A 27,203-nucleotide genomic window follows, 5' to 3' on the forward strand; every position below is an offset into this window, starting at 1 on the left:
CTTGTACAGTTTTCAAATGCTTTCATCTCATGGGAATAGTATAACCAGAAAGATCTGAGGGTGTTGTAACACTGTGACAAGATAAAGACTCCTGATGTGAACATCCATTTAAGGCCCCCTCCCCAGCTGTAACCTTCTTCCCTTGACAGGAAGCCATCCAACCCCAATGGAAACTCTGGTCATGGGGGCTGATGACAGATTGGGACCCCTGAGGCTGGCGGCGGGGTGGGCGGGTGGGGGGCTGGTGAGGTAAGACTAGAGGAAGGGGCAGGAGGAGGAGGAATATAAACCCACTTCCAGGAGGCTGCAGTGAGGGGGAAAATGGAGAAGTCAAATGATTGTTGGGTCCAGGGATAAGCCAGTGATCAGGAGCTTGTAACCACAGAAACAGTGGAAGATGAGGAACAAGGCAAGGCCAAGGGGACAGGTACCAGATGCTGGAAGTATTTTTCTGTAGCAGGGATTCTTGATGATGTGTCCCTGACCAGAAGCATCAGTACCACCTGAGTCCTTGGGGGCCATCCCAGAGTTACTGAATCTAAAGCGGTGATCAACAGCAATCTAATTTTTTTACCCAGCCCAGTGGATGATTCTGATGCACGTTTACGTCTGAGGACCTGTGGTCCAGCGCAGTGGTTGTCAACCTCTGGAGTTGTACATTCTAAAATACCCATATCTGGGCCCTACCCCCAAATATCAATTTAACTGTTTTGGGGTGGGATCACAAGTGTCATTTTCCCTGCCAAAGTTCCCAGGTGATTCTAATGTGCTGCTAGAGGAGACCACTAACATAGGTAATTGAAAAAAGGTTGGATGGCCTCTGCTGGGTTTCCACTCTGGTTTCTCTCAGGTGACTTTCAGCTGATACCACAAGCGACAGATGGGTGGTACGGAGAGGAATTGCTGGTCCAGTAGCTCTTACCTGAGATTTTTGGCTTTTCCCTTGATTTCTTTCCTCCAGTCTACCCTCCACAGAGCAGCACAGGACATTTTTAAAGAGGACAATTTCTCCTTACAACCAAGGAAGATATTATTTCTTATCTTTCATCTAACAAGAATTCCTGGGAATGGCTCATGGTTTCTTCATTTGGAGAGTTGCAGGCACGTGGTGATTCTCCCTGGTTCCTCATGCGTGGGCAGAAGAAAGCATGGGGAAATGGTGTGATGTGTCCTTGGACACTGCTCTGGCTGATGGAGGGAAACATTTATATGAAGAGGCCCGTTGCTATGCCTTTCCTTAACATGCATATGTCTGCAGGCTACACCTTGCTGGGAAATTTGACTAATTCTCACTATGTTTCTAGCCTGGAGAAGAAGACAAATGGATGTGTCTTTAAGACCTGTAGCTCAGGGAACTCAGAGCCCAGGCTGTCACAGCTCACTTTCAGGTTGACCTGTAACCATGACAACTTCACTGATGCAAGTTGCCATGGAACATAATTCAGTCTGGATCAGATTTTTTTTTTTTTTTTTTTTTTTTTTTAAAGAAAGAATGGAAAAACACTCAGCTTTGTCTCAGGAGACTTTCAGAGACAGAATCGCTGGTGATCAGCTCTTAACTAGCATACTCATTTAATTGTGTTGCTTGCGAATTCCCTGGGGAGGTGTGTCTGTCAGGAGTAACTTCCTGGAATGGCTGGGGAGTGTTTGCCTGGAAATGGTTGGTGTTAAGGAATCCAGTTGCTCATAGGACCTTGAGCTGTCCTGAGGTGGGAAGATTTTCACCATGTCCCTACAAGTCCATCTTATTTCCACAATGTTAGTTCTAATGGGGGAAATATAAGACTCCTCATTTCAGAGCTGGAAGGTGTTCAGATGCGAAAGTAAAATGAGGGACGTAAGAGATAAATCTGAACCTACTAGGGGTTTAGGTCTTGGGTGTATAAAACCAAAGTGGGGGGAGGGTACAGAAAAAAACTAGGAGGGCATGAGAAGAAAGAGATACATTCAAAGAAATAATGGAAAAATCCTATAATCTTACATTTAAATAGGAAATATCAATAACTTATTATTTCTTATGTTTCTTTCTAAAAAGAAGTTTTTCCCAGCTGTTTGCTGAAAATGTCTAGTAGCAATGAATTTTAGTCTCTAATACCATTTCCCACTCAAAGAAATTGGGGCTCCTTGAGAAATGGCTGAATCCACACCTGAAGCTGAGATGCCTAAATTATAACCATAACCGCTATTTCTGCTCTGTACCTTCGCTTGCTAACCCATGAGGAGATGGAAAATTACCAGCAAACTTTCTAAAGGCACTCTGTAACCACACAACCCCCGCCCAGAATCGAACCTAGCAGAGTGGCCACTCCCAGACCCCCACCTGGCTCTGGGCGGAGAGATAACAGCCATCTGGCACCAGGGAAACCCCCACCCAGAATTGGATGTGACAAAGTGACTGCCCCCGGACCCCCACCCAGCTTTGGGTATGGGAGATAATAACCATCTGGCATCCCGTGGCTTGACAGTGAGACCCCAGCCAATTCTGAGGTGGCACATACCCTAGCGGTGCCAACCAAGCAGTTTAAAGAATGACAGCCCTTTGACTTAACCAATAATCTGTTCCTAGCCTTTTCCCGCTCTGTAGCGCTCCAGTCATATTATAGAGTTCCTTTTTTATTTTCCTGCGGTGTGTAGTGATTTGTTACGAGATACTATGATGTATGCTAAGTCCCTGCTTCCCCAAAATAGAGTATAAAAAGTGCTGTGATCCTGAGCTCAGGACCTCTTAGCGTCACCGGCAACGAGTACGCGGAGGTCCGGGTTTGAACTCGTAATAAACGACGCTTGCTGTTTGGCTTTGACTCTGGACTCTGGTGGTCGTCTTTGGGGGGGTCTCGGAATTTGGGCACAACAAAGCAAAAAAGGCACCACATGACCCTCGAACATGTGGTTGTGCTAGATAAGGAAGAAGCTGTCAAATATTAATGGAATTTTATCAAAGGCACCTAGGGGTCAACTTGAGGGTCTCCCACTGGCTAAAAGTGGAACTGGACATGAAATAGGAATGCCATAGACTGCAATTGGAATGGACAGAATTGTCCACAGTAGCTGCACCATGATTCATAGGTTATGATAGTGTGATAGTGGACGATCGCTCCACTGGGAGAAACTGGGTGAAGCGTCCATGGGATCCCTCTGTGCAACTTCTCACAACTGCATCAAAATCTATTATCGCAAAATAAAAATAAAAAGTTTGATTTTAAAGAAAAGCAGGAGGCAATTGTTCTGCCAGCTAATGGTTGTGCTGGTCCTTGGTCTGTGTGCCCTTCCTCCTTCCACCTTCTCTGTATCTCCCCTGCTGGCCACATCTTCCAGACCCTCTTGCTCTCAGGCTTCAAACCAGTCTCAGTGGGTAGAAGACAAGGGTGCAGGAGGAGAAAATACTTCCTTCTCCCTCTCGGTCTCAAGTGGACTTTTCAGCAGCGACTGACATTCCTCATGGCTCCAGCTTTGGCCAGATAACCTTCCCTGGAGCCACCCAGCTTCTGGGCTCCACTTTGCTTCCAGCCCAAGGTGGACAGCTTCCTGCTATTGACACACTCTGGGTTATATCACCAATCCATTTGGCTTCTCGCTCCATCCTTTCTCTGATCAACAAATCCCCTACAAAAAAAATATCTCTTTAAAACCCATACTTAAGTACTCGGCTGCTTTCCTAACTGCACTCTAACTGGTACGGACAATTTGATCCACAGGGTTAGCAAAAGAGAAAGGAGCAGGGGGGTTCAACCTCAAGAACTCAACACAGCTGACATGAACCCCTCTAAGAGATTGTAGTGGGTTTAATCATGTCTCCCCCAAAAGATCTGTTGAAGTCTTAACACCCAGTGCTAGGGAAATTGAGATGTAACTGAGTTAAAATGAAGCCATAATGGATCAGGGTTAGCCCTAAATCCAATGGCCACTGTCTTTAAAAAAGAATGGAGAAAGAGATTTGGATACAGAGACACAGACACACAGGGAGGAAGTCCAGGTGAAGAAGGTCACAGAGGTTCAAGTGCTCCGACTATATGCCTGGGAAACACCACAGATTGCCAGCCATTCCAGAAACCAGAAGAGAGGCATGGAGCAGATTGTCCCTCAGTGTCTTCAGAAGAAATAAACCCTACTATTATCTTGATTTTGGAATTCCATCTTCCATAGCTTTGAAATAAATTTCTGTTGTTTTAAGCCACGCTGATTGTGGTACTTTCTTATAGCAACTTTAGGAAGCAGGAATAAAGGATGGATGCTCCAGTGACCATGTCTGCCGAGGCCTGGGAGCACCCCTGTGTTTGTTTTTCTATATCCCCTGCCAACTTGGCTGTGGTGGTGAGGACAGAAGGCTGCGATGCTCGTCCATTCAGAAATAAACTTCATAAATCCCCAAGAGGCACTATAGAATAGTGTAGAATGATGATGGCTACCAAAGAGGAAAAAAGGATGTGTCAATGGACCCTTTATTTAAAAAAAAAAAAAAAAAAAAAAGCCAGAAGAATCCAGAAGCTGTAACTCCTAAGTAGAGGCAAGGGTGTGGTGAGATTGTGCCCTGCCCCTGCCTCCTCAGCCCACCCGAAAGGAGGGCGGACAGTTCTTGGGCATGCTGAGAGGCTCCCACCCCACTGTCTAGGCATTCTCTGGCTGCAGGATGGTGTGGTCTGCGTGGGGGGCAGACCAGAAGTGAAGTTCCAGGGGGTCACTGACCACAGGCAAACTACCAATAGTAAGGAGAAAGAGTTGGTGCATAAGTATCTCAGTTTCCCAACCTCTTGGTGGGGCACTTGGGAAGTGGGCTCTGCACAGTTTCTTAGAGGGTGCCTGGCAGGACCTACCCCACTTATGCACAGTGCTGGTACCCACTGAAAATCCAATCATCTTCTCTATTGGCTTTCCTCTTTTCTTGGACTATTTCACAATGCTTTTTGGGGATGGTTTTCCAAGTAAACTCTTTATGCCCAAATCCTAATCTCAGGGTCTCCTTTTAGGAGAGTCCAACATAAAACAGATTCTCTGACACGTTGAGACCGAGCAAAGTGGGGTCGTAACCGCCCGCTCTGGGTATCAGCCTGAGATAGGTACAAAGGTCAGGGAAGTTGTCCAGGGGGCAGTTTGTTTGGAAGACTTAATATAAATCCCATGTTGCTCCCTTTTCTTTCATTGTCATTCCTGTTTTCTGTGTACCTTGGTCATCGGTCATTCTTCAACCAGTGGAATGGATTATTCATCTGCAGTAGAAGTGGAAGCTTAGACTCAAAATCTAAAATGAAATATACTTTATCAATGGTTGGGAGCAGGAGGAACAGGATAGTAAGAGAGAAGAGCTAGTCTCTCTGGGGGAAAATCCTGCTCACAGAGGTGTCAGGATAACTGTCTGAAGAGGGCCCAGGCCACAGAAACAGTCTGAACAAGGACAGGGTCAAATAGCATCAAATGAGCAAACTGACCAGTCAGTATTCCTTCCAATTGCTACTGTTGCATTACAGACTGCCTCAAACATAGTGACATAAAACAATACTCATTTATTTTAAAAAGCTTTTATTTATTTGTCAGAGGGAGAGAGGGAAACCACAAGCAGGGAGAGCAGCAGGCAGAGGGAGAAGCAGGCTCCCTCCTGAGCAAGAAGCCCAATGGGAACTTGATCCCAGAACCCTGGGATCATGACCTGAGCTGAGGGCAGACGCCTAACCAACTGAGCCACCCAGGCACCTAAAACAATACTCATTTTCCTATGACAATGGATTCAGTGTGTAAGAAAACCAGACACAACATACCAAATCCAAGATATCTAGGACCTGAGCTGGGAGGGCTGGGAGGGCCTAAAGACTGGAGTAACAAGATAGCCATGTTTTGAAAACAGTTGAAGACTAAGTACTTAATTTCAGATGAGTGATGCCAGACAGTAAATGGGCACAGAGCCAGGGATGTCAGAAAAGACAGGTACTTGGGCCTCCTCACACTATGATGGCTGTTTAAAAGAAAGCAACTCAAAAAAAAAAAAAAAATCAGGCAGGAGGTATCTTGCCAATTATGAACTTCCCATGTAACTCACATATGCCTTTTCCAGTAACATCACATGTTAACCCAGAACCTGAGACCCTATATGAAAAGCAAAGCATATATTGCCAAGGATAAGCGGGAAATATGTGGACACGAAGCCATGAAAAAAACTAACAAAGTCTGCAGAGGACAGTTCAGCAGAAGACAACTGGGGAAAATAAACAACTGCTTAATTTAAATTATAACCACACATGCCCCATTTCCCCTACAGGTACATAGAGACGGAGGAGTATGGACTGCCTTGCCAAGACCAGCCTAGGTGGCTACTGGGGCTCACCTCCAGCAAGAGAAGCCATCTGGGACCCTGGGTAACCAGTAAGCATGGGACCTGGTCAGAGAATCTGACAGTCTACAGATGGGGTGTGCCCATGGCCAATTTCAAGCTGTCATCCCAGTAGGATTTTGGGGGTGGTTGGGCTGTCACATCCCTGCAGGTGATAACATGGTCCTGGACCCACCCGAGCTCCAGTGGCCTGGAGGACCCCAGCTGGCCCAGGCAGGCTGATGGCATAGGGAGAGACCCAGCACATGGATCAGGTGAGCCAGAGACCTGGCACAGGACAATGATGCAGTGAGACCCAGTCAAGGGAGCAGGCTGTGTGGTACAAGTCACGTGCCCGAGTCCAAACACTGCAGTTCAGGAGGGCACGTGTCCCCCCTGAGGCCAGAGCTGGGAGAAACTCAGACTCTCAGCTGGGAGAGCCCAGACTCCCTTGCCAGGGTGGGACCCATTGGCTTGTGGCTGGGGGCTGGGGTGGGGCGGAAGGGCCCCTGGAATAGCACACACCTGGGAGCTCTGATGGCTGGAGGAGCTGGGACACCCATGAGTCAGCCGAGTCAAAGGGAAACTACCTGTTGTCCATTTCACCTGCTTCAGTGGGCTTCCTGTGCCCTGAGTCCAAGCAATCCGGTTGGGGGTCCTGCCTCCCCACCACCACCCGGCCCTTGCTCGGAGGCCTTTGGCGCCCCCTGCCGGCGGAAGCCTGCAGAACCGGGTGTGGACAGGGCTCTGGCCTTTGGCAGTAGGTCAAGGGAGCCAGGGAACCTGGGAGCTGGCACAGGGCAGCTGTAGGGTAAGGTGGGGTGCCAGGAGCCAGGGCTCCACAGGGAGCCGGCGTCTGTCCAGTTCCAAACCTTGTTTGACACCAGTGTGCTTATATTACCCTTGAAGGCCAGGCAGGAGGAAGGGTGAGGGGACCAGGCTTCCTGAGGCAGGTGACACCTGGGGATCCCGGTTGCTCTAGGAGCCAGGGACCCTATGGGGGAGCTAGTCTGCACGGAGGCCGACTGTGGCAGCTTATTATAGCTGTGGGGCAGAGGGAAATTCGGGGGTGGGTTTTGTCTTGCAGAGACTATGCAGGTGTTTTGGGAGCTGCTGGGGTCCTGGAGGGCCCGGGAGACCGAAGGGGGGCTGCCGTGATACACACAGACTTGCAGAGGCCTGGCAGATTCAGGGGAGCCCAGGACCTGGACTCTGGCAGATGAGTGGAGAAGCCCCGTGGTGGGATCTGTATGTGGATCCTAAAAGACGCTGCCCACTTCCAAGGGCTAATGTACCCTTGCTCCGTCCGTCTTCCCATGGGCTGAAAGAAGTGGAAGAGTGTGGACTGCCTTGACAAGACTGGCCTGGGTGGCAAGTGGGGCTCACCTCCAGTACGAGACGCCAGCTGGGACCCTGGTCAACTGGTCCGACTGAGACCAGGTGAGGCAGCCTAGGGAGAAGAGGAAGGCCCACGGCTGACTTCAAGCTGCCACCCCAGCAATTTTGGGCCTAGAGAATGATCAAAATATGCCATCTGGGAGGGATTCTTTTATAGCCCTCATTTCCAAAATCACTCCCCAAAATAGTCCGAAAAGCAACAGCCTCTATTGGACACGTGTTAAGGTTGGTTTAGAGAAAACAGTTTCTGTGTTCTCACAAAAAAGCATGGAATGTCTTCAGTTTTAATCCGTGACTCCTGCCACATGGGCTGATGAAATAACACTTTTCCAGCACTAATAAGCAACTAAGAGATTATTGTCCTTTTGGCCTGGGGCCTCTTATGAGAAACTCCTGCGAGGTGGCATGGCTGGATACAGAGAGTTTTGCTTGTAACTGCATGTACTTGAACTCTTGTCCTTTTAGTTTACTTTACAGGTCACCAAGGTGCACCCAGCAAGTGCATTCTGCCAATGGTGGAGACCAAAGAGAGTGTTTTACTGTTCACAAAGCCAAGCTCGTGGGACATAGAAGAAGATAAAATGCTACATGGCAAAATGCTATAGAGTCCAGTGTGATGAGAACTACTAACTTACCAGTCTGTGAGGCCAGCTCCAACAGCAGGCCAATACAGCCTATGCCTGTGCCCTTCCCATGTGGTAATTCCTTTTTATGACAAACAACCCAAAAGACAATGACAAAGAAAATGTGAGTGTCTCTGGGTCAAACAGGACCAGTAGAGCCTAGAGTACTTTATCAAATTTACTGGAGTTGCTAAGCTCGAGGAACCAGTTCCACAAATTAGTTTCTCTTACTGTTACAAATTTGGAGCCAAAACAACTCTCACCATTCTTGCTTCTATTAGACCTGCAGGAAGAGATCTGGGGGGAGTGGGGTGTTAAGTTAATGGGGTGAAGATTCTTACTTTGTGCCGGCTTTTGTGGGATGTCACAGGATTTCTCAGATGCAGCCATGTCCAGCCAGTAAAGTTTATCCTGCTGCTTATTCCAACTGCTGGGGAGGAAAAATTTGCCTCTGTTAGTCAAGGTTCTTCTAGCTGGTCTGAGAATTAAAGTGATATGAAACAGATTAACAGAAGACAAAACACAAAATTTAATTATTGTGAATGGAGGCCTAATGTTAACTTTGAAAACAAAAGGCAAGCAGCTTTTTCACATTTTAGACAAAGAAACAACCTGTGAGAAGTCTGACAGACCAAAGAAAACTTCTGTTTGGAAGAGTCAATTAGTGAGGAAATCTAACAGAATTTGGACTGGAGAAGTAAACTAGTAAAAGTAACAAGATTGGTTTCTATGGCTTTCTTGACTGAATTCCCTCTCTCTGGTGATAAGGGTGACTCCTCACTTCCTGGCACAGGGAGGGTGCCTTCCACATGGGAGATTTATTTCCTGCTTCCTGGAGACAAAGGGAGGTCAGGGAGTTGTCTTGCACAAGCTATTTAAGTAATTTTAATTCAAAACAGCCAATGAGGCCCATTTGCAGCCCCCTGCCCCTTAGCCCCCTATGTTCTTTTGTGTAGAATAGGGCTTGGAATTAGGCAGCTCCCTTTGGACCTACAGTGGCCCTACCCATGACCCAGCCTGTCTGGACACTTGCCCTGTTCCAGATCTCTGGTTTCCCTAGCCTGTGTATTTACCCACGTGCAGAGCACACTGTGTCAGCCAGGCCTTGGCTACCAGCACCCTACAGGCCTGTGGAACTCAGGCCATTCCAAAACACCATTAATACCTTTGCAGTTGGGGCAGGGGGGAGGTTGGGTAGAAAGTCCACCTTGAAAATCTTTCTGAGGTGTACACTTTAAGCTAGCCACAGTCAGTCTCTATGTAGATAGGCTGCCTAACGGAGTCCCGGATTTACCAGTAATTGAAGTTCCTGGTATCTCTTATTGGAACATGCCCTGTCAGTCAGCCTAGCCCAGGCCAGTCCCAGGCAACAAAGCGCAAATTTGTCCAGCTTTGCCTTCAGAAGGAATAAACCCATTTGTGTAGGGTAAATCTTGGAATTGGGCAAATGCTGTGGACCCCCATCATTCCGTTCCTGAGACCTGGCCTCTCCCAACTCTTGTTCATTTCATTTCCTGGCCACCTGAAACTACTGCCAGCGCATGCTCCATTCAAAACACTTCAGCCAGCTTGAGGGAACCTGGGACCACCTGGCTGCTCAGCTGGGGCCGGGCTCTAAGAAACTGCTAGATGGAGTGTGGAGGGGACAACCCCTGAGCATCATCCCGAGGTGGCAGCTGCCAGCGGGGGACAGCCATTCCCCATCTGGACTTGCTGCCCGAGGAGTTCTGGGGCTTCTCTAGCCAACCGACCTCCCAAGGCTTTCTTCTCAGACGAAGCCCTGCTGAGGCAGATGCATCACCTCAAGCTCTTCGTTGAGAGGGAATTTGTCTGCTGGGTGAGTCAGAGCTTTTGAGTATGCAAAAATCTCATCGTATGAAAACGAGTAAAGGACATCTCATTTTAAATGGAGTCTGGAGGGGCACCTGGTGGCTCAGCTGTTTAAGTCTGACTCTTGCTTTCTGCTCAGGTCATGATCTCCAGGACGTGGGATGGAGCCCCGTGTGGGGCTCAGTGTGTTGTGTGCTTCAGATTCTTTCTCCCTCTCCCTCCCCCTCTGCTACTCCCCCACCTCAAATAAATATAATCTTAAAACAACTACAGGGGCGCCTGGGTGGCTCAGAGGGTTGGGCCTTCAGCTCGGGTCATGATCTCAGGGTTCTGGGATCGAGCCCCGTATCGGCCTCTCTGCTCGGCGGGGAGCCTGCTTCCTCCTCTCTCTCTGCCTGCCTGCCTCTATGCCTGCCTCTCTGCCTACTTGTGATATCTGGATAAGTGGACAAAATCTTTAAAGAAAAACAACTACAACAATTTTAAAGAGTCTGGAAGCCCTAAAGGGGGCGCTCCCATGCAAGTACCACCCCTTGCATCCCGTGTAACCAACAAAGAGAAAGAAGGAAATTCTTGTTAAGGGAGGGTGCTTTTCTCATAGGATTTTTATCTCTGGCTTTTAAGAAAAAGAAGGAAGATCTGTCCCAGCCACAGCAATAAGCTCTTATAGCCACTGAAAACCTGCCATAATCTAAGACTCTTCTTCAGTGAACTTCTTTTTAAACAATCCTCCCCTGTTTCCTCCTAAATCCTAATAAAAGCTGACTTTCCCTTTGTCGCTTCATACCTGCCTGTGGCTTGTCAGAATTTGCTTGTCCTGAATTGCAGTTCCTTGGGTATTCCCGAAGAAATTAATTTTGCTCGTAAAATCATTGGCTATTGTGTCTTTAATGTTGATATTAAATGATGTCTGAGAAGCGGGATCCAGAGAAGATCCCCCAACAGCTCCAAGGCCTATGAGCACAGAGGAGCTGGTACTCACAGAGCGCATGGAGCTAGCTCACTGCTTCCTAGCCAACCCGGGTATCAGTACTACCAAAATTAAAGTACAGAGCTCTATTTCATTGCCTTGAATAAAATTAAGTGTTTACATAAGTCAAATATCATCTCAGAAATATAGCAGTGAACCCAAATGTTTTCTCAGTTCATACGATCTGAGATAATCTCTGATCAATAAACACTACTTTAAATTTGTTGGTTTAAGAAAAATAGGTACTTACTCAGAGTTCCGGATTAAATATAATGCAGATAAACAACTTCTTCTACCTGGGTCACTAATCAAATAAATTCATGCTATCTTTCTATTACAGAATTTGTCAATAAGAGAAATAATTTAAGATGATGGTTAGCTGTTTAGTGCCTTATCCAAGTATATTTGCTGAAAGCAAATAATATCAATAAATGTTAATAAGATCAAATATTATACTAAGTTAAACTGAACAATAGATATTTATTGACTAGCTAAGTCATTTCCAAATAAGGTAAACATTAAATGCTAAACATAAGTATCTATACTACCTATACTCTTGGCGCTTTAATTTTTACAGAGACACAAGAAATATGAGTCTATTAATAAACATGTTTTATGTCACCTTGAAAAAATGGAAATATATTTACAGATTTTCTCATCTACTGCAGGATGCTAACATACGATTGTGCAAAATTTCCTGTTTCCTACTTTTCACTGAAAAACCACGATGACAAATATTGCATAATATCAGAAGAAGAGCTGAGGATACATAAGGAACAACAAAAAGAACACACAGTAATAAGCATAAATTAACTGTGCTGTGTGCATTCATACTGAGGGAACGCCGGCAATGCTGCAGGTGCCCCTTGGAAGGCGAGAAACAACAGTGTTCCCATGAGAGCTTTCTCCTCCTATGGAAGAGTCTGTTATAACGTCTTGTTGTTGTTTTTTAAGATGTTATTTATTTATTTGACAAAGAGAGACAATGAGAGAAGGATTACAAGCAGAGGGAGTGGGAGAGGGAGAAGCAGGCTCCCCACTGAGCAGGGAGCCCAGTGCAGGGCTCAATACAAGGACCCTGGGATTATGACCTGAGCCAAAGGCAGACACTTAATGACTGAGCCACCCAGGCACCCCAACCTCTTCATTTTCAAACAGGCCATTGATGAATTATGATTAATTTATTTAAGTGGGAAATATATGTATTATTATGTATATCCATGCAGATAAATGGAAAATGTATCTTCAATTTTATCTATAATTTATAAATATCATTGATTATATATAATTCCATAAAGTGCAACACAGAATATATTTGTGGCATATACTGAATATAGGAAATACATACGGTTTTTTAAACTTTTAGTTCAGGTACTTAAATATTTATTTCTTTATTTTAAAGAGCGAGAGGGAGAGTAAGTGAGTGTGGGGGCGGCAGGAAGTGGGGAGGGACAGAGGGAGAGAGAATTCTCAAGCAGACTCCCCACTGAGTGCCGAGTCCCAGACGGGGCTCAATCCCACGACCTTGAAATCATGACCTGGGAGCCAAAACCAATAGTCCGATGTCCAACCGACTGAGCTACCCAGGCGCCCCTATTTCAGTTATTTAGATGGTTTTCTTTATATAGGAATGTGCTAGACCATAAAATAGACACATTTCTCACTATGGAACGACCCAACATGTTCGACAGCCCTGCTCTTACATCCCCGAAGTTGAGCCACAAAGGGTCTGTGAGGTCATTAGGCTGTGAGCCTCATACTTTGTTGCCCTGTCTTTTCAGATTTGCAGCCAGGCAGCAATTTTGTTTAAAGGCACTTCCCCCATTTCTTACAACAACTTACAAAGCTGGGAGTTCTGTTGGCAGCTTCCCCACTATTTATAGCTCTGCCGCCGGTTTAGAAGTTGTCCCATTTTTCAAATCTTTCTTCTGCCTACGTAACTTAGAGAAGCCTCTTCAGCAACAATGTGGGGATCCTGTCGTCCTTGCCTGTTCTATCATGCCTGTTCTATCATCCCCGTTCTAACAGAGCACCGTCAGGATGAGACCACAGACACCAGTGAATCTCAAACTGTCACTTCCAAAAAGCCTGCGCTTTTTTTTTTTAAACTATATAAAAGTCTCTATTAACCTAAGATAATGCATAAGCAATTAAGCTATTTTCTAAGAGTAAATTTGTAATTACTCGGTAACAACTACTGGACATCATTTCTAGATAAGCTGTATAAGTTCTTGAAATTTAGAAAAAAACATTTAAACTGATCAAGTTGAAATTGTCAGCAAAAAAAGTTTTTAACAAAACGGCTAGAGGGATACCTGGGTGGCTCAGTTGGTTAGGCGGCTGCCTTCAGTTCAAGTCATGGTCTCATAGTCCTGGGATGAAGCCCCACATCCAGCTCCCAGCTTAGTGGGGAGTCTCTTTTCCCTCTCCCTCTGCCCCTCCTTGCACACGCCCACTCTCTCTCTCTAATAAATAAATAAAACTTTAAAAAACAAAGAACTACTAGAAATAATAAGGATCAAAGAAGATGGTTATATATGAAAAGTAGGGAAAATAGGATTGGATAAGGCATGACATGAAGGACATCATTGTGTGTGTGTGTGTGTGTGTGTGTGTGTGTGTCTGTTTGGGAGGGAGAGGAAGGAAAAAAAGATAATTTTATCCTAAAGCGAATTCATTGTTCCAGAATAAGGAGAAAGCTAGGACAAACCTAATAGACATAAAAAGTTGTGGAAGTTTTATAGAAAAAGAATCACATGAAAGGAATTTTATATATGGTCAAGTTGGCTGAAAATTAAATTGTTATTCTAAGGAATTAAGCCTTATTACCAATAATGTACTTATGTAAAACTAAAAATTATTTATCTGTTAAAAAGACAAAGTTTTCTTGGACTACTGGGTTTGTTTTTTTAATAAAAAGTTGTGAAGGTTTTACCTTTTAAAGTAATCTAATTAGAAAGCAAATATTTTGTGTTCTATCAAAATAATTTTTTATACTCCACGTTAATCTTTATCATCAGGTCTTTGATTACTCAAGTAAACAAAGTCCTCTGGACATTAAGAGAGCTAAGTTTACCTACAACGATATAACAACCCATTGTATTTGCTTTTGAAATCTTTTATTGTCACTTTGATCAAATAGACAAGTAAATTTTGTTTCAAAATGTGATCCTGTTTGGTTAAGTGTCCAAAACCTTTTGATATTTTTGACGAAATTCCCAAAATCAAATTCTAAAATAGTCTTTTTGACCTGAAAGTAAATTGGAGAATATAAAAGGGGAGATGTTACAGTAATGAACATTATTTGATATATTATATTACATGGGCAGCATTGTTAAATAAGAATATTAAGCCTCCTCTCTTTCTCTCTTTTTCAAATAAATAAATCTTAAAAAAAATAAAATTTAAAAAAGGGGCATCTCGGTGGCTCAGTCGGTTGAGCGTCTCTCTCTTTGTTTTGGCTCTGGTCATCCTCTCCTGGATCATGGGATCCGGCCTGTGTCCGATTCATGCTCAGCGGGGAGTCTGCTTGAAATGTCTCCCTCTGCCCCTCCCTCCACTCAGGTGTGCACTCTGTCTCTGTCTCTCCCCCTGAAACAAATAAATCTTTAAAATAAAGAACACTAAGTCTTCTTTATGTGGTATTTATAGATGCATATAGTGTTTTGGGAATTAAATTCCAAAATTTTCAATGTCCTCATATAGTGTTATCAGTTAGATGTGTGTCACAAAAATAGCCAAATTTCTTCATCAATGACATAAGAACTCCCCTCAGATCTCTAACCATTGCTATTTGCAAGTATTTGTCAGCGACAAATAGTTGTTTCAAGTGTTTCATCTTCAAAGAGATTCCTGAGGAAGACTTTGACAAGTACTCTAGAACACAGGTTTTGATCAACTGAAGATCACAACACTGAACTCATGAAAATTTCTGAAGCTGTAATGGTAAGCTGCTTTTGTATTCTGTTTCCCAGGATTAAAGGACTGCTATTCACCTCTCCTTTGAGCTATCTGTAACTTAGGGCAATTTGGAAACTCGGACTTTTACAATAAAGAATGAGACATTTACCTTTTTCTCCTTACCTAATCCCTCTGGAACTCTGAAACTCTTCTGTACTTTTCATGACAACGTATGTATTTGCATCATTTCAATAAGAATCTTTCACCTGGGGCGCCTGGGTGGCTCAGTCGTCAAGTGTCTGCCTTTGGCTCAGGTTATGATCCCACCCACGGTCCTGGGTTCGAGCCCTGCATCTGGATCCCTGCTCTGTGGGAAGCCTGCTTCTCCCTTCCCTCCACCCCTGTTTGTGTTCCCTCTCTTGCTGTGTCTCTGTCAAACAAATAAAATCTAAAAAAAAAAAAAAATCTGTTCTCCTTGTAACAGAACTCCCACAGCACCTGGACTCTGCTTCTTTGACCCACGGCTGATAACAGGAGATACACCTCAATACTTTACAGGCCTACTTGCTTGTTAAAATAACCATGCTTTGCTTCGAGCAGTTGCCTCACAGCCGCTCCCAGGAGATGAAGACCTTCAACTTCACACCTTATGACCCAGGGACGTCAGCTACCGGAAAAGACATCTCCAGAAAGACTTTCTTCAACTCCATTGGAAAGACCCGTCTCAGCTACTCTTAACCAACATTTATGCCACCACACTTCAAGGAATAGACCCTTGGATTCACTTGTCATATCTAAAGAAAGCACCGAACCCGATTGGACCTGCACACCAGTCGGAGACCTCAAAGGAAAGATTTCCAGAAACTGAAGCCAATGACAATGGAAAGAGATGGCTTTCCCAAGACTGCCTGGCCAGGCACTGCTGTTTCTCACTTTGGTTTTTCCCCCGTCTTTCTCTTGAAAACACAGTACTCTTCTCCACATTTCTCTGTCTGGTGCAAAAGAAAGAAACCTCTCTGAATGTTGGATCTGTCACCTGGCACTCCAGTCTGTTTAAGATGTCAGAGGTCCCTTGGCCTTATCTGTTGTTATTTTCTCTTTAGTCCCCAGTGCTACTGCTGATTTACCTGCAAGCCTCTGGAGGTTACCTAGTGGGTTTTGGTTGTTGCAACCAGGAGTTCCCATGCTTGTTTCAACTTTTCCCCCAGCTCAGCTAAACACCTCCACCTCTGTCAATCCTACTTCCCTCGCTCTGCCCCCCTCCTTTTCCTTAATATAATATAACAAAATATAATCTGTTTCCCTGTACCGAAAGGAAAGACAAACAGGTCTATACTCCTTTATGAGGTTTTCAGAAAAGACCCCTTTAGGAAGGGATAATCTCTGCATTCTAGAACGTCACCTCAGTGCCTCTGACCCATAACTTGAAAGGGTCCATCAGGACATTCTGCTAATGAATCTATCAGTAATCTTACCTGGAGTCCTCCAGGCTCCACTTGCTTTCATTTGCATTTGGGGTGGACAGCATTTCCCGGGGGCACGCAAATGTTGACAGCTGGCAGCATTTCCCGGGGGCACACAAATGTTGACAGCTGGCCAACCGAAGGGCAGTGCTTACTGGAACATTTCACTGTCCCTCTTAACATGCATAACAAGTCAGAAGCCCCCCACTGGTCCACTCCATTGAGCCTCCATGAGGCATGTATGACTCTGGTTTTCCTCCCTAGGCAGAGACCTTCTCTCATGGATTGGAGTAAATGCAACAAAGGCAAGATCGGAAATCTCTCCCCAACATTAAGAGAGCTAACTAACTCCCCAACCAAAGCGCTAGCAGCCCAGCAACGATCACTTGCCTCACTGGCTACAGTAATTCTGGATAATTGCGTAGCCCCTGATCATCTCCTGGCCGAACCGGGAGGCGTTTGTGCAGTAGGGAATGCCGCCTGTGGCAATAAATACTGACCTGCACAACATCAGAGAATAAGCACTTTGACTACAAAGAATTCCTCCTCACCTGTGAGCCTTGATCTATTTAGCTGCCTACCTTCAGCTTTGGGCTCTTAGTTTAGGACTACTATGCAAACTGGGTCATCATTCTGCTTTTTGTATTATTTTGTATAATCTTTTAAAACTTTGTACCTCTTGTCTGCCAGATCCCTGCAGAGCTGATGTACCAAATAGGATGATGCTGGTTCAAAATGGCTTCAAGATGATCTCTAATACTTACAACCTCAATAAGACACAGACTTTAGGGACACCCATGTGGCTCACTTGGGTAAGTGTCTGCCTTTGGCTCAGGTCATGATCCCAGGCTCCTGGGATTGAACTCCGCATCGGACTCCCTGCTCATGGGAATCCTGCTTCTCCTTCTTCCTCCATCCCTTGCCCGGCCTGACTCATGCTCATGCTCTTTCACATAGATAAATAAAAAGAGAGAGAGAGGGAGAGAGACTTTAGGTGGAAGATGCCTGAGAGTTCTCCCGCCTTCCCTTCCTCATTATTCAAATGTGGCCTCAGTGGTTCCCAGTCATCGCACTTTCCCACCAGCGGGGGACGTGACAACGAGGACAAAACCACTAAATGCACAAAACCCTACTCTGGATCAGCGATGGTTTTGAGGAAGTCTTTTGATCAAATGGGGCAAGTGTGAAAATGGGTCAAGGAACCCTCAGAAAAATGGAGTCAGGAAGCCCTGAAGGGGGAGCTCTCCTGTACTCAGCTGAAGGACAAGGGAGGACACTTTTCCCATAGGAATTGTACCTCCCGCCTTTAAGAACAAGATCTCTCCCAGCCCCAGCAGCAACCAGCTAACCATGGCTTTCAGCCAATGAGAAATCATTATAACCTTGAACTCTTGTTCTTCTCCAATAAACTTTGCATCAAAACAACCCTCAACTTCTTCTTGAAACCTAATAAAAGCTGACCTTCCCTTGATCTCTTCAGAGTTGCCTGTGGTTTGCATAGTTTGCTTGTCCCAAATGGCAATTTCTCTGCAATTCTCAAATAAATATATTTTGCTGGTAAAATGATTGGCTATTTCCTTCCTTCCTTTCTCTCTCTCTTTCTTTTTTATTTATTCCTTCCTTCCTTCCTTCCTTCCTTCCTTCCTTCCTTCCTTCCTTCCTTCCTTCCTTTCTTTCTTCTTTTATTTCTAAGGTTTACCCCCGCCCCAAGAGCCTCTCAGACCCAGCATCTCAGGACGACAGCCCTGTCCTAGGTCCCGGGATCCCTAAGCTTCGTTACACGTGCATGCGCACTTCTTGCCCTTGGCCTGACCTGAGCAACCCGGGGAAGTCCAAGGGTCTGATGCCACAGCCAGGCACCAGTTACATCGGCTACAGTGGGGAAGGGGCCCACCCCAGAAAATCACTCTGAGGTGGCAGCTGCAGATTGGCCAACCTCAGTCCCTATTTGAACTCGCTCTCTGCAGGCGTCCCGAGCTCCTCCAGAAACCAGGAGTCCCAGGATCCTCTTACTGGATTGTATATACCCCAGCCAAACCCACCTGTCCAGCATCCGCCAGTCCTGTCTTTGAAGGAAATATGCACATTTTTGTAATTTGGAGCTTAAATTGAGGCAGACAATGTCACTGGCAGGGCCCCCTACACTCAGGCCACACTATCAATTTTATCTTTTAGAAACTAATGTCTTTCTGGAACAGAGAAAGAAGTTCCAACTGGCCTAGACGAATTCTAGCTCAACCACCAGGGGGCGCCTGTACAATTGATCCATAAAGAGCCGGACCTTCACGTCGACTTCATTATAATGTTAGGATCCCCGCCCTGGGAGGAACATAAGCCTGCTTAACCTAACACACGATGCGTATATAAGTATGTTTTCTATGCGCATATGCACAAACCTATGCTCGCCTTTTACATATAATAATGAGACTTCATCCCAAACCCCGGATTAACAGAATCCGGTTCATCCCTGTTTAGAGAATCCTGGCTTGGGAAGTGATTCCTGGTGATCTCCTTATTTGCTGCGAATAAAGTTTCCTGTGTGTAACAACTTCATCTGGTGTAGTCCGTATCTGCAACTTACCAAGAAGCAACTGTACGCTTTATTTCGGTCACAGATTTGGCAACCCGGATGGGACACTCATCCTTCTGACACTCCATCCTCTGGTTACCTGGTTTCCAAATAACAGAGCAGTGGGCAGCGGCAGGCTGACCTGTTCATGCTGCCAGGGCTGGGACGGATTCCTCCGTGGACTCTCCCTTCTTGGTGCCTGTAAACCCACCCCCTAGTGGGTTTACAGGCACCAAGTGTTCTGTCTTCACCGCAGAATCCTCGGCTCCACGGAGGCTTTTTCTCAGAAGGAAGGATCTCCACAGAAGTGACTAGCACCAGGTCTGAGGCACAGCTAGTAGATGTTAATTCAAATTGTTTCACAAGTCTGAGTAAGCCGGCAAAGAAATCCCAGGGTGAAGGAAGCAGCAAAAGATTGCATGACCTGGCCACTCAGGGGATCGCATATTCCAGCCCAGCAAAAAGGGAGCCATCTATCTGAGATTGACCCCAAGGTGGATTGGTCTATTTGTCAGGGACGCCGGAGACGAGTTCTGGCATCTGGTGCTTAGGGTCTGGGAGGTTGCAAGGCATCTCTGATCTGGCTGATCTAATGTCTGTGTGGTGTGTTTTTGTTCACTAAACTGTGTGGCTTTTTGCTCCATCTGAATCCCCATCCTGGCTACCTTGTTCCTTGACTGGGAATCAAACCTGACTTTGGCAGTGAAAGCACTGGACTGCTGTAAACCTCTTGGGGAGAGGGGGAAGTAGTTGGAAGGAGAACCTAAGGAAAAATCCAGAATATGGAGGTGAGGACAAGTTCATCCCCAAGAAGAGCCCATGGGACAGTATCCTCCATACCTGGAAGGCTTTCCCCCTTAATCTAAAAGCAGACAATCTCCCTTCTTTCTTAATCTAAAAGCCAGACATAGCCTGGCCACAATATATCCTAGAAGATGAAAAGAAATGGCTGGAGAGTGAAGATTTGAATTTTAATACCATATTACAATTGGACTTGTTTTGTAGAGAGCACGGAAATGGGAAGTGTTACATTCAAAGTTTTATGACACTATATCAGAAAAAAAGGGTCTACAGAGGAAATGTCACATATGTAAAATGAAGGTTGAATCTAAAACCCCCCAAATGCTTCCAATATTAAAGGGTCCATCTGATGAAGAAGAACTACTGTAAGCTAGAGAAAACCTAACCCTTTCCCCCACCTCTAAGTCAGTCACAAGTTCTAAGGGGTCCCCAACTTACTCCTCTGATACTCAGGCCCAGCTCCTCTGGCCCCATCTGTACCAACTCCTAATCCTTTATTAATCCCCCCCACACACACACACACCAACAGGTCTCTGATTTCTCTTGAATCCCTTTACCCTCCCTTGCCAGATGGCACTAATCTGAAACCTGGGGCTGGAATATTTCCATGAAGGCAAGTACCTGCTGGTGATGGACATCTCATCAATATGCATGTCTGGTTTACAACTTCAGACTTACACAACTGGGAGGCATCAAAGGGCTGTGGGCTCACCTGGTTGAGGTTTTGAACCTAATGCAGGGCATCTTTTCTACACATAATCCAACTTGCTCAGACATCCAGGCTTTGCTAAACCCCCTCCTAATGGCAGAAGAAAAGTCTGCCACATTTACAAAAGCCAGAGAAGAGGCTAATAAGGAGTATGATCCCAAGTCAGGTTCGAGAAGACCAAGTGAGGAGACAGTACCAGGGACCAACCCTGAATGGGATCCTAACTCTTTAGAAGGGAAGGAAAAGTCAGGGCATTTCTGGAGTCTGCTTCTGAAAGCTATGCAAGAAAGAAGTAAGTAGACCTCCTATGAACTGGTCCAAATGAAGGGAGATTTGGAGAGGACTGACGAAAAGCCATCAACTTTCTTAGAAAGGCTGCAGGATTGCCTGAAATGGAATACAAGTTGGAATCCCAAGGCCCAAGATAGGTAAGTGGTCCTCAATACCAAATTCATATCTTGAAGTGCTCCAGATAACCATCTGAAACTTCAAAAATTTGCCATGGGTCCTGACACTAACTCCACTCAGCTTATAGAGGTGGGCTTCAGGGTGTTCAATAACAGAGAGGTGATGGAGGTCTCCCATCCACACGTGGTAGCCCAGGGGAGGAAAAGAAGGCACTGTGGGTGAGTGTCCCTGCCCTCCCCCAATGGTACGAGGAGAGAGCCCACAAAGTTAGGATCTAGCTAATGCACAGGCTGTAAGCAAAAGGGGCACTAGAAATGGGATTTCCCAAATCACCCCCCCAAAAAGGAAGGGTATAAACACAACCAAGTCATTCCAGTTGCCCCTCACTTAAGATGAGATGCAGGACCACGGGGCTCCTCCATTGTCTCAGATAATCAGATCCTCACCTCCCATGAGGAGCTCAGGGAAACTTTGGCAGTGGGAGGAAAGGAGGTTCAATTTTTGCTTGATACTGGAGCCACTTTCTGCGTATTGAACACCCAAAAGTGTAGCCTTTCTACAGAAAATGTAACCTAAAAGGAGTCTCAGGAAAACGAGAGACCAAAAGGTTTCTGGAGTCTTTGACCTGTGAATAGGGCCCAAGTTACTAAAGCTCTCTTTTCTATTAGTACCAGAGTGCCTTCCCTGTTCCTCTCTTAGAATGAGACATTTTATCCAAATTAGGGGGCCTCAATCAGTTGGGAACAGGACACTATAGAAATCCAAGTCCCCAAGTACAAGATATGCCAATACCTAAAGGAAATGAAATTCCACAAAGTGTTTTAAACCAAGTTAATTGAGAGGACTGGATGCAAGGATGAGTGGGAAGTATGGTCAGCACCATGCCCGTGAAGGTAGAAATAAAGCAGCTAGATCACTGGCTGTGGGTCAAGCAATAACCCCAAAAACAGAAGCTGTAGAAGGAATCCTCCTGGTAACAAATAAGCTCTTTGAGCAAGGGTTCATCAGGCCAATTAGGTCTCGACGCAACACCCCAATTTTACCCGTTTAAAAAGCCAGAGAGTGAGGAATACAGATTTGTTCAGACCTCTGAGCTGTTAATGAGGATGTTTAAGACATACATCCTGTAGGACCCAATCTATAGATCCTATCTGCCAATTTGCCAATTAATGAGACATATTACACTATGCTAGATTTAAAAGATGCCTTTTTCTGTATCCCATTAAATCTACATCTCAAGAATTATTTGCCTTGGAGTGGGAAGACCCTGGGTCCCATCATAAACAACTATACTGTTGGACTGTTTTATCCCAGGGATTCGAAAGTCTCCCCCACTGTCTTTGGGGACATCTTAGGACAAGATCCAAAAGAGCTAAGTCTGGAAAAGGAAACTGGACTACTGCATATAGATGATAATTTAACAGCCCACCCCACTCAGGACATTCCTGATAAAAATACAATACGCCTCCTCCTCTCCCTCAGACCCTGTGGCTTTTCTGGCCATCCAACATGTAACTGATGCCCGACGCAGGGCAGAGGAGCTCAGCAAGTATGGAAACTTCAGCCTCCTTCTACCTGTTGAAATTAACCTCATTCGTATGATGGTGGGGATTGGGAGCACCTCAAAACTTGGGGGAGTGGGTCACCACAGGACCAGTACACCCAGTAGGGACAGGGCTCTGCTTGGTACTATCAATCACACACTCCTCTCTAAAACTCTAAGGAGTCGTGTCTTGGGACCCACCGTTCCAGTGTAAACATGGCACCTGCACCAGCAGCTCGGGAAAAGACCCTACCAGCACAGCTGACAGCAAATACATATATGACTATGAGCACTCAGGGACCTTGAACTTCTGCTTCAGAGCCCTCACTCTGCCATTCTGGTTTCTCCAATCCTATTGTCTATCCTGAGATATTGTTTTCTACAACTATGTTTTCGGTCTGATGTATGTCTATCAAGTCTGCACCATGTTTCTAGAAGCATGGCTCACTTTGTGTTTCTTGTAACACTCTGATAATTTGCAACATTTCTAACTTTTTTGTTAATATTGTATTTGTAATATGATGTGTCCTCAGTGATATTAGAGCTGGAAGTTCAGTTATAGTTGCCTTTTTTCAAGGAATAAAGCATTTAATTAAGGTATCTACCCTGTTGTTGTTTTTTTTTAAACAATGACATTGCATACTTAAAACACATAATATATTAAAAATAAACTTCTTATCTCTACTGGGAAACCAAATAGGTCATTGGACATTTTTAATTAGGATAGTTGCTTTATTGTGCTTTTTTCTGGAGTTGTACCTGGAATGTCTCTGACATAATCTTGCATGGCCAAAGGCTTTCTTGATACCTTATTATTCAATATTCTTAGGGTTGCACCTCTGGTTGGCTTAAGCAAAAAGAGATGTCTTGGTGCCATTGATTAAAAGGTGTAGAGGTTGAGCTGACCAGATTTAGTTTCTCAAAAGATGTGGTTGAGCCAGACAAAGATCCCATCAAAAAAGAGAACTACAGACCAATATCCTTGATGAACACAGATGCAAAAACTCTCACCAAAATACTAGCCAATGGGATCCAACAGTACATTAAAAGGATTATTCACCACGACAAAGTGGGATTTATTCCAGGATTGCAAGGTTGGTTTAACATCTGCAAATCAATCAATGTGAAACAATACATTAATAAAAGAAAGAACAAGAACCATATGATACTCTCAATAGATGCTGAAAAAGCATTTGACAAAGTACAGCATCCTTTCCTGATCAAAACTCTTCAAAGTGTAGGGATAGAGGGTACATACCTCAATATTATCAAACCATCTATGAAAAACTCAAAGCGAATATCATTCTCAATGGAGAAAAACTGAGAGCTTTCCCACTAAGGTCAGGAACACGGCAGCGATGTCCACTATCACCACCACTATTCAACATAGTACTAGAAGTCCTAGCCTCAGCAATCAGACAACAAAAGGAAATTAAATGCATCCAAATTGGCAAAGAAGTCGTCAAACTATCACTCTTTGCAGATGAATGATACTTTATGTGGAAAACCCAAAAGACTCCACTCCAAATCTGCTAGAACTCATACAGGAATTCAGTAAAGTGTCAGGACATAAAATCAATGCACAGAAATCAGATGCATTTCTATACACCAACAACAATACAGAAGAAAGAGAAATTAAGGAGTTGATCCCATTTATAATTGCACCCCAAACCATAAGATACCTAGGAATAAACCTAACCAAAGAGGCAAAGAATCTATACTCAGAAAACTATAAAGTACTCATGAAAGAAATTGAGGAAGACACAAAGAAATGGAAAAATGTTCCAAGCTCATGGATTGGAAGAACAAATATTGTGAAAATGTCTATGTTACCTAAAGCAATCTACACATTTAATGCAACCCCTATCAAAATCCCATCCATTTTTTTCAAAGAAATGGAACAAACAATCCTAAAATGTATATGGAACCATAAAAGACCTTGAATAGCCAGAGGAATATTGAAAAAGAAAGCCAAAGTTGGTGGCATCACAATTCCAGACTTCAAGCTCTATTACAAAGCTGTCATCATCAAGACAGTATGGTACTGGCACACAAACAGACACATGGATCAGTGGAACAGAATTGAGAGCCCAGAAATAGACCCTAAACACTATGGTCAACTTATCTTCAACAAAGCAGGAAAGAATGTCCAATGGAGAAAAGACAGTCTCTTCAACAAATGGTGTTGGGAAAATTGGACAGCCACATGCAGAAAAATGAAATTGGACCATTTCCTTACACCACACACAAAAATAGACTCAAAATGGATGAAGGACCTCAATGTGCGAAAGGAATCCATCAAAATCCTTGAGGAGAACGCAGGCAGCAGCCTCTTTGACCTCAGCTGCAGCAACTTCTTCCTAGGAACATCGCCAAAGGCAAGGGAAGCAAGGGCAAAAATGAACTATTGGGACTTCATAAGATCAAAAGCTTCTGCACTGCAAAGCAAACAGTCATGAAAACCAAAAGACACTGACAGAATGTGAGAAGATATTTGCAAATGGCATATCAGATGAAAGGTTAGTATCCAAAATCTATAAAGAACTTATCAAACTCAGCACCCAAAGAACAAGTAATCCAATCAAGAAATGGGCAGAGGACATGAACAGACATTTCTGCAAAGACATCCAGACAGCCAAAAGACACATGAAAAAGTGCTCCACATCACTCGGCATCAGGGAACTACAAATCAAAACCACAATGAGATACCACCTCACACCAGTCAGAATGGCTAAAATTAACAAGTCAGGAAATGACAGATGCTGGCAAGGATGTGGAGAAAGGGGAATCTCCTACACTGTTGGTTGGGAATGCAAGCTGGTACAGCCACTCTGGAAAACAGCATGGAGGTTCCTCAAAAAGTTGAAAATAGAGCTACCTTATGACCCAGCAATCATACTACTGGGTATTTACCCTAAAGATACAAATGTAGTGATCCGAAGGGGCACGTGCACTTGAATGTTTATAACAGCAATGTCCACCATAGCCAAACTGTGAAAAGAACCTAGATGTCCATCAACAGATGAATGGATAGAGAAGATGTGGTATATATATACAATGGAATACTATGCAGCCATGAAAAGAAATGAAATCTTGCCATTTGTGACAACATGGATGGAACTAGAGGGTATAATGCTCAGCAAAATAAGTCAATCAGAGAAAGACAATTATCATATGATCTCCCTGATATGAGGAAGCTGAGAGGCAAGATGGAGGGTTTGTGGGGTAGGAATAGAATAAATGAAGCAAGATGGGATCCGGAGGGAGACAAACCATAAGACACTCTAATCTCACAAACTAAGGGTTGCCGGGGGGAGGCGGGTAGGGAAAGGGTGATTGGGTTATGGACATTGGGGAAGGTATGTGCTATGGTGAGTGCTATGAAGTGTATAAAGCTGGTGATTCACAAACCTGTGCTCCTGGGGCTAATAACACATTATACATTAATTTTAAAAAATTTTTTAAAAGATGTGATTGAGGATTTTCTCTATGTTTTGATTATTTCTTCTCAATAGGCTTCCTTCCAGGCAGCCTGTTCTCCCATTGTCTCTAAGTGAACCACATGTACTCCATGTTTCTGTGCTATCAGCAAGGTGTCCCCAGCAGAGAGGTGCTCTTTCTCTGTAATTTTAGCAGTCTGAAGTGAGGGAGCCTTATATTTTGCTAGATTTGACTATAATATACTCACATATACAGATATCTTTGACTATGTACTGACACATTAGAAAAAACTGTTTCTCTACTTACTACATTTCTGACAGCAAGTATGTGAGGGTTTTCCCCCGCATCAATGAATTTTCAAAGTCTTCAGACTACAACTTGGCATGTTTTAATTTAATTCCATTCTGCTACTTACTATCCATACTTAAGACTCACTTCAAATATTGGTCACAAGTGATAGGTTTCCAGGCTGTCTACCTTCTGTCCCAGTTGGCTACAAAGTCAGGGGTTGACACAGTCCCAACCCCTCAGGCTTGCTAATTCACTGTAATGGGTCACAAAATGCAAGAGAACATTGATTATGTTTACCAGTTTATTGTAAAAGATGTAAAGTGTACAGATGAACAGCCAGAGGAAGGCACACAAAGGACGAAATCTGGAAGGGTCCTGAGTGCAGGAATGTCTTGTCCTCATTTGGGGGTGTACCACCCTCCTCTCATGTGGATGTATTCTGCAAACTGGAAGCCCTCCAACCCCTATAGTTTAGGGATTTTTATGGAGACTTCATCACAGAGGCCTGATTGATGTGAATCTATCTCAGAATACTTTGGCAAAAATGTGAATAGACGTATGCATGAAGCTACTCATTGCAGAAAAAAAGATGAGAAACCACCCAATGTGTAGAAGAGAAGGCATGATCAATCCACACGATGGAGTGCTATGTGGCTGTAAAAAGGAATGAGAAAGATTTCCAGAAGGGCTATGAAGTGATAGATAAAACATGAAAATACACACAAAAAAGAGAGATAAGAAAATGTGTAGAGTATGCACTCTATACTCTGGAGAGGATAGAGGTAGTGAGGCTGAAATTTCCAAGCTTTGAATCATGGCTTGGTCTTTCTAGTGACCCGCCCCCATCCTGAAGCAATCTAGGAGCCCACCACACAATGCCCCATTAATACAAAAGTCTCCCCTATCAAGAAATGCTAGGAGAGGTGCACCTGGGTGGTTCAGTCGTTGGGTGCCTGCCT

At 44.5% G+C, this 27,203-nt stretch overlaps 1 long non-coding RNA gene across 1 annotated transcript in view; it reads right to left on the minus strand.

Moving 5' to 3' along the window:
- The window catches only part of LOC116577004, a 57,577-nt gene that overhangs the window by 15,079 nt on the left and 15,295 nt on the right, over positions 1-27,203 (minus strand). The window contains exon 2 of the long non-coding RNA XR_004280368.1: positions 8,661-8,749. This is a non-coding gene — a long non-coding RNA (uncharacterized LOC116577004). The remainder of the gene's footprint in view (positions 1-8,660; positions 8,750-27,203) is intronic.

The sequence above is a fragment of the Mustela erminea genome, chromosome 1, assembly GCF_009829155.1.
Source record: "Mustela erminea isolate mMusErm1 chromosome 1, mMusErm1.Pri, whole genome shotgun sequence".
In the NCBI taxonomy this organism is placed as follows: Eukaryota; Metazoa; Chordata; class Mammalia; order Carnivora; family Mustelidae; genus Mustela; species Mustela erminea.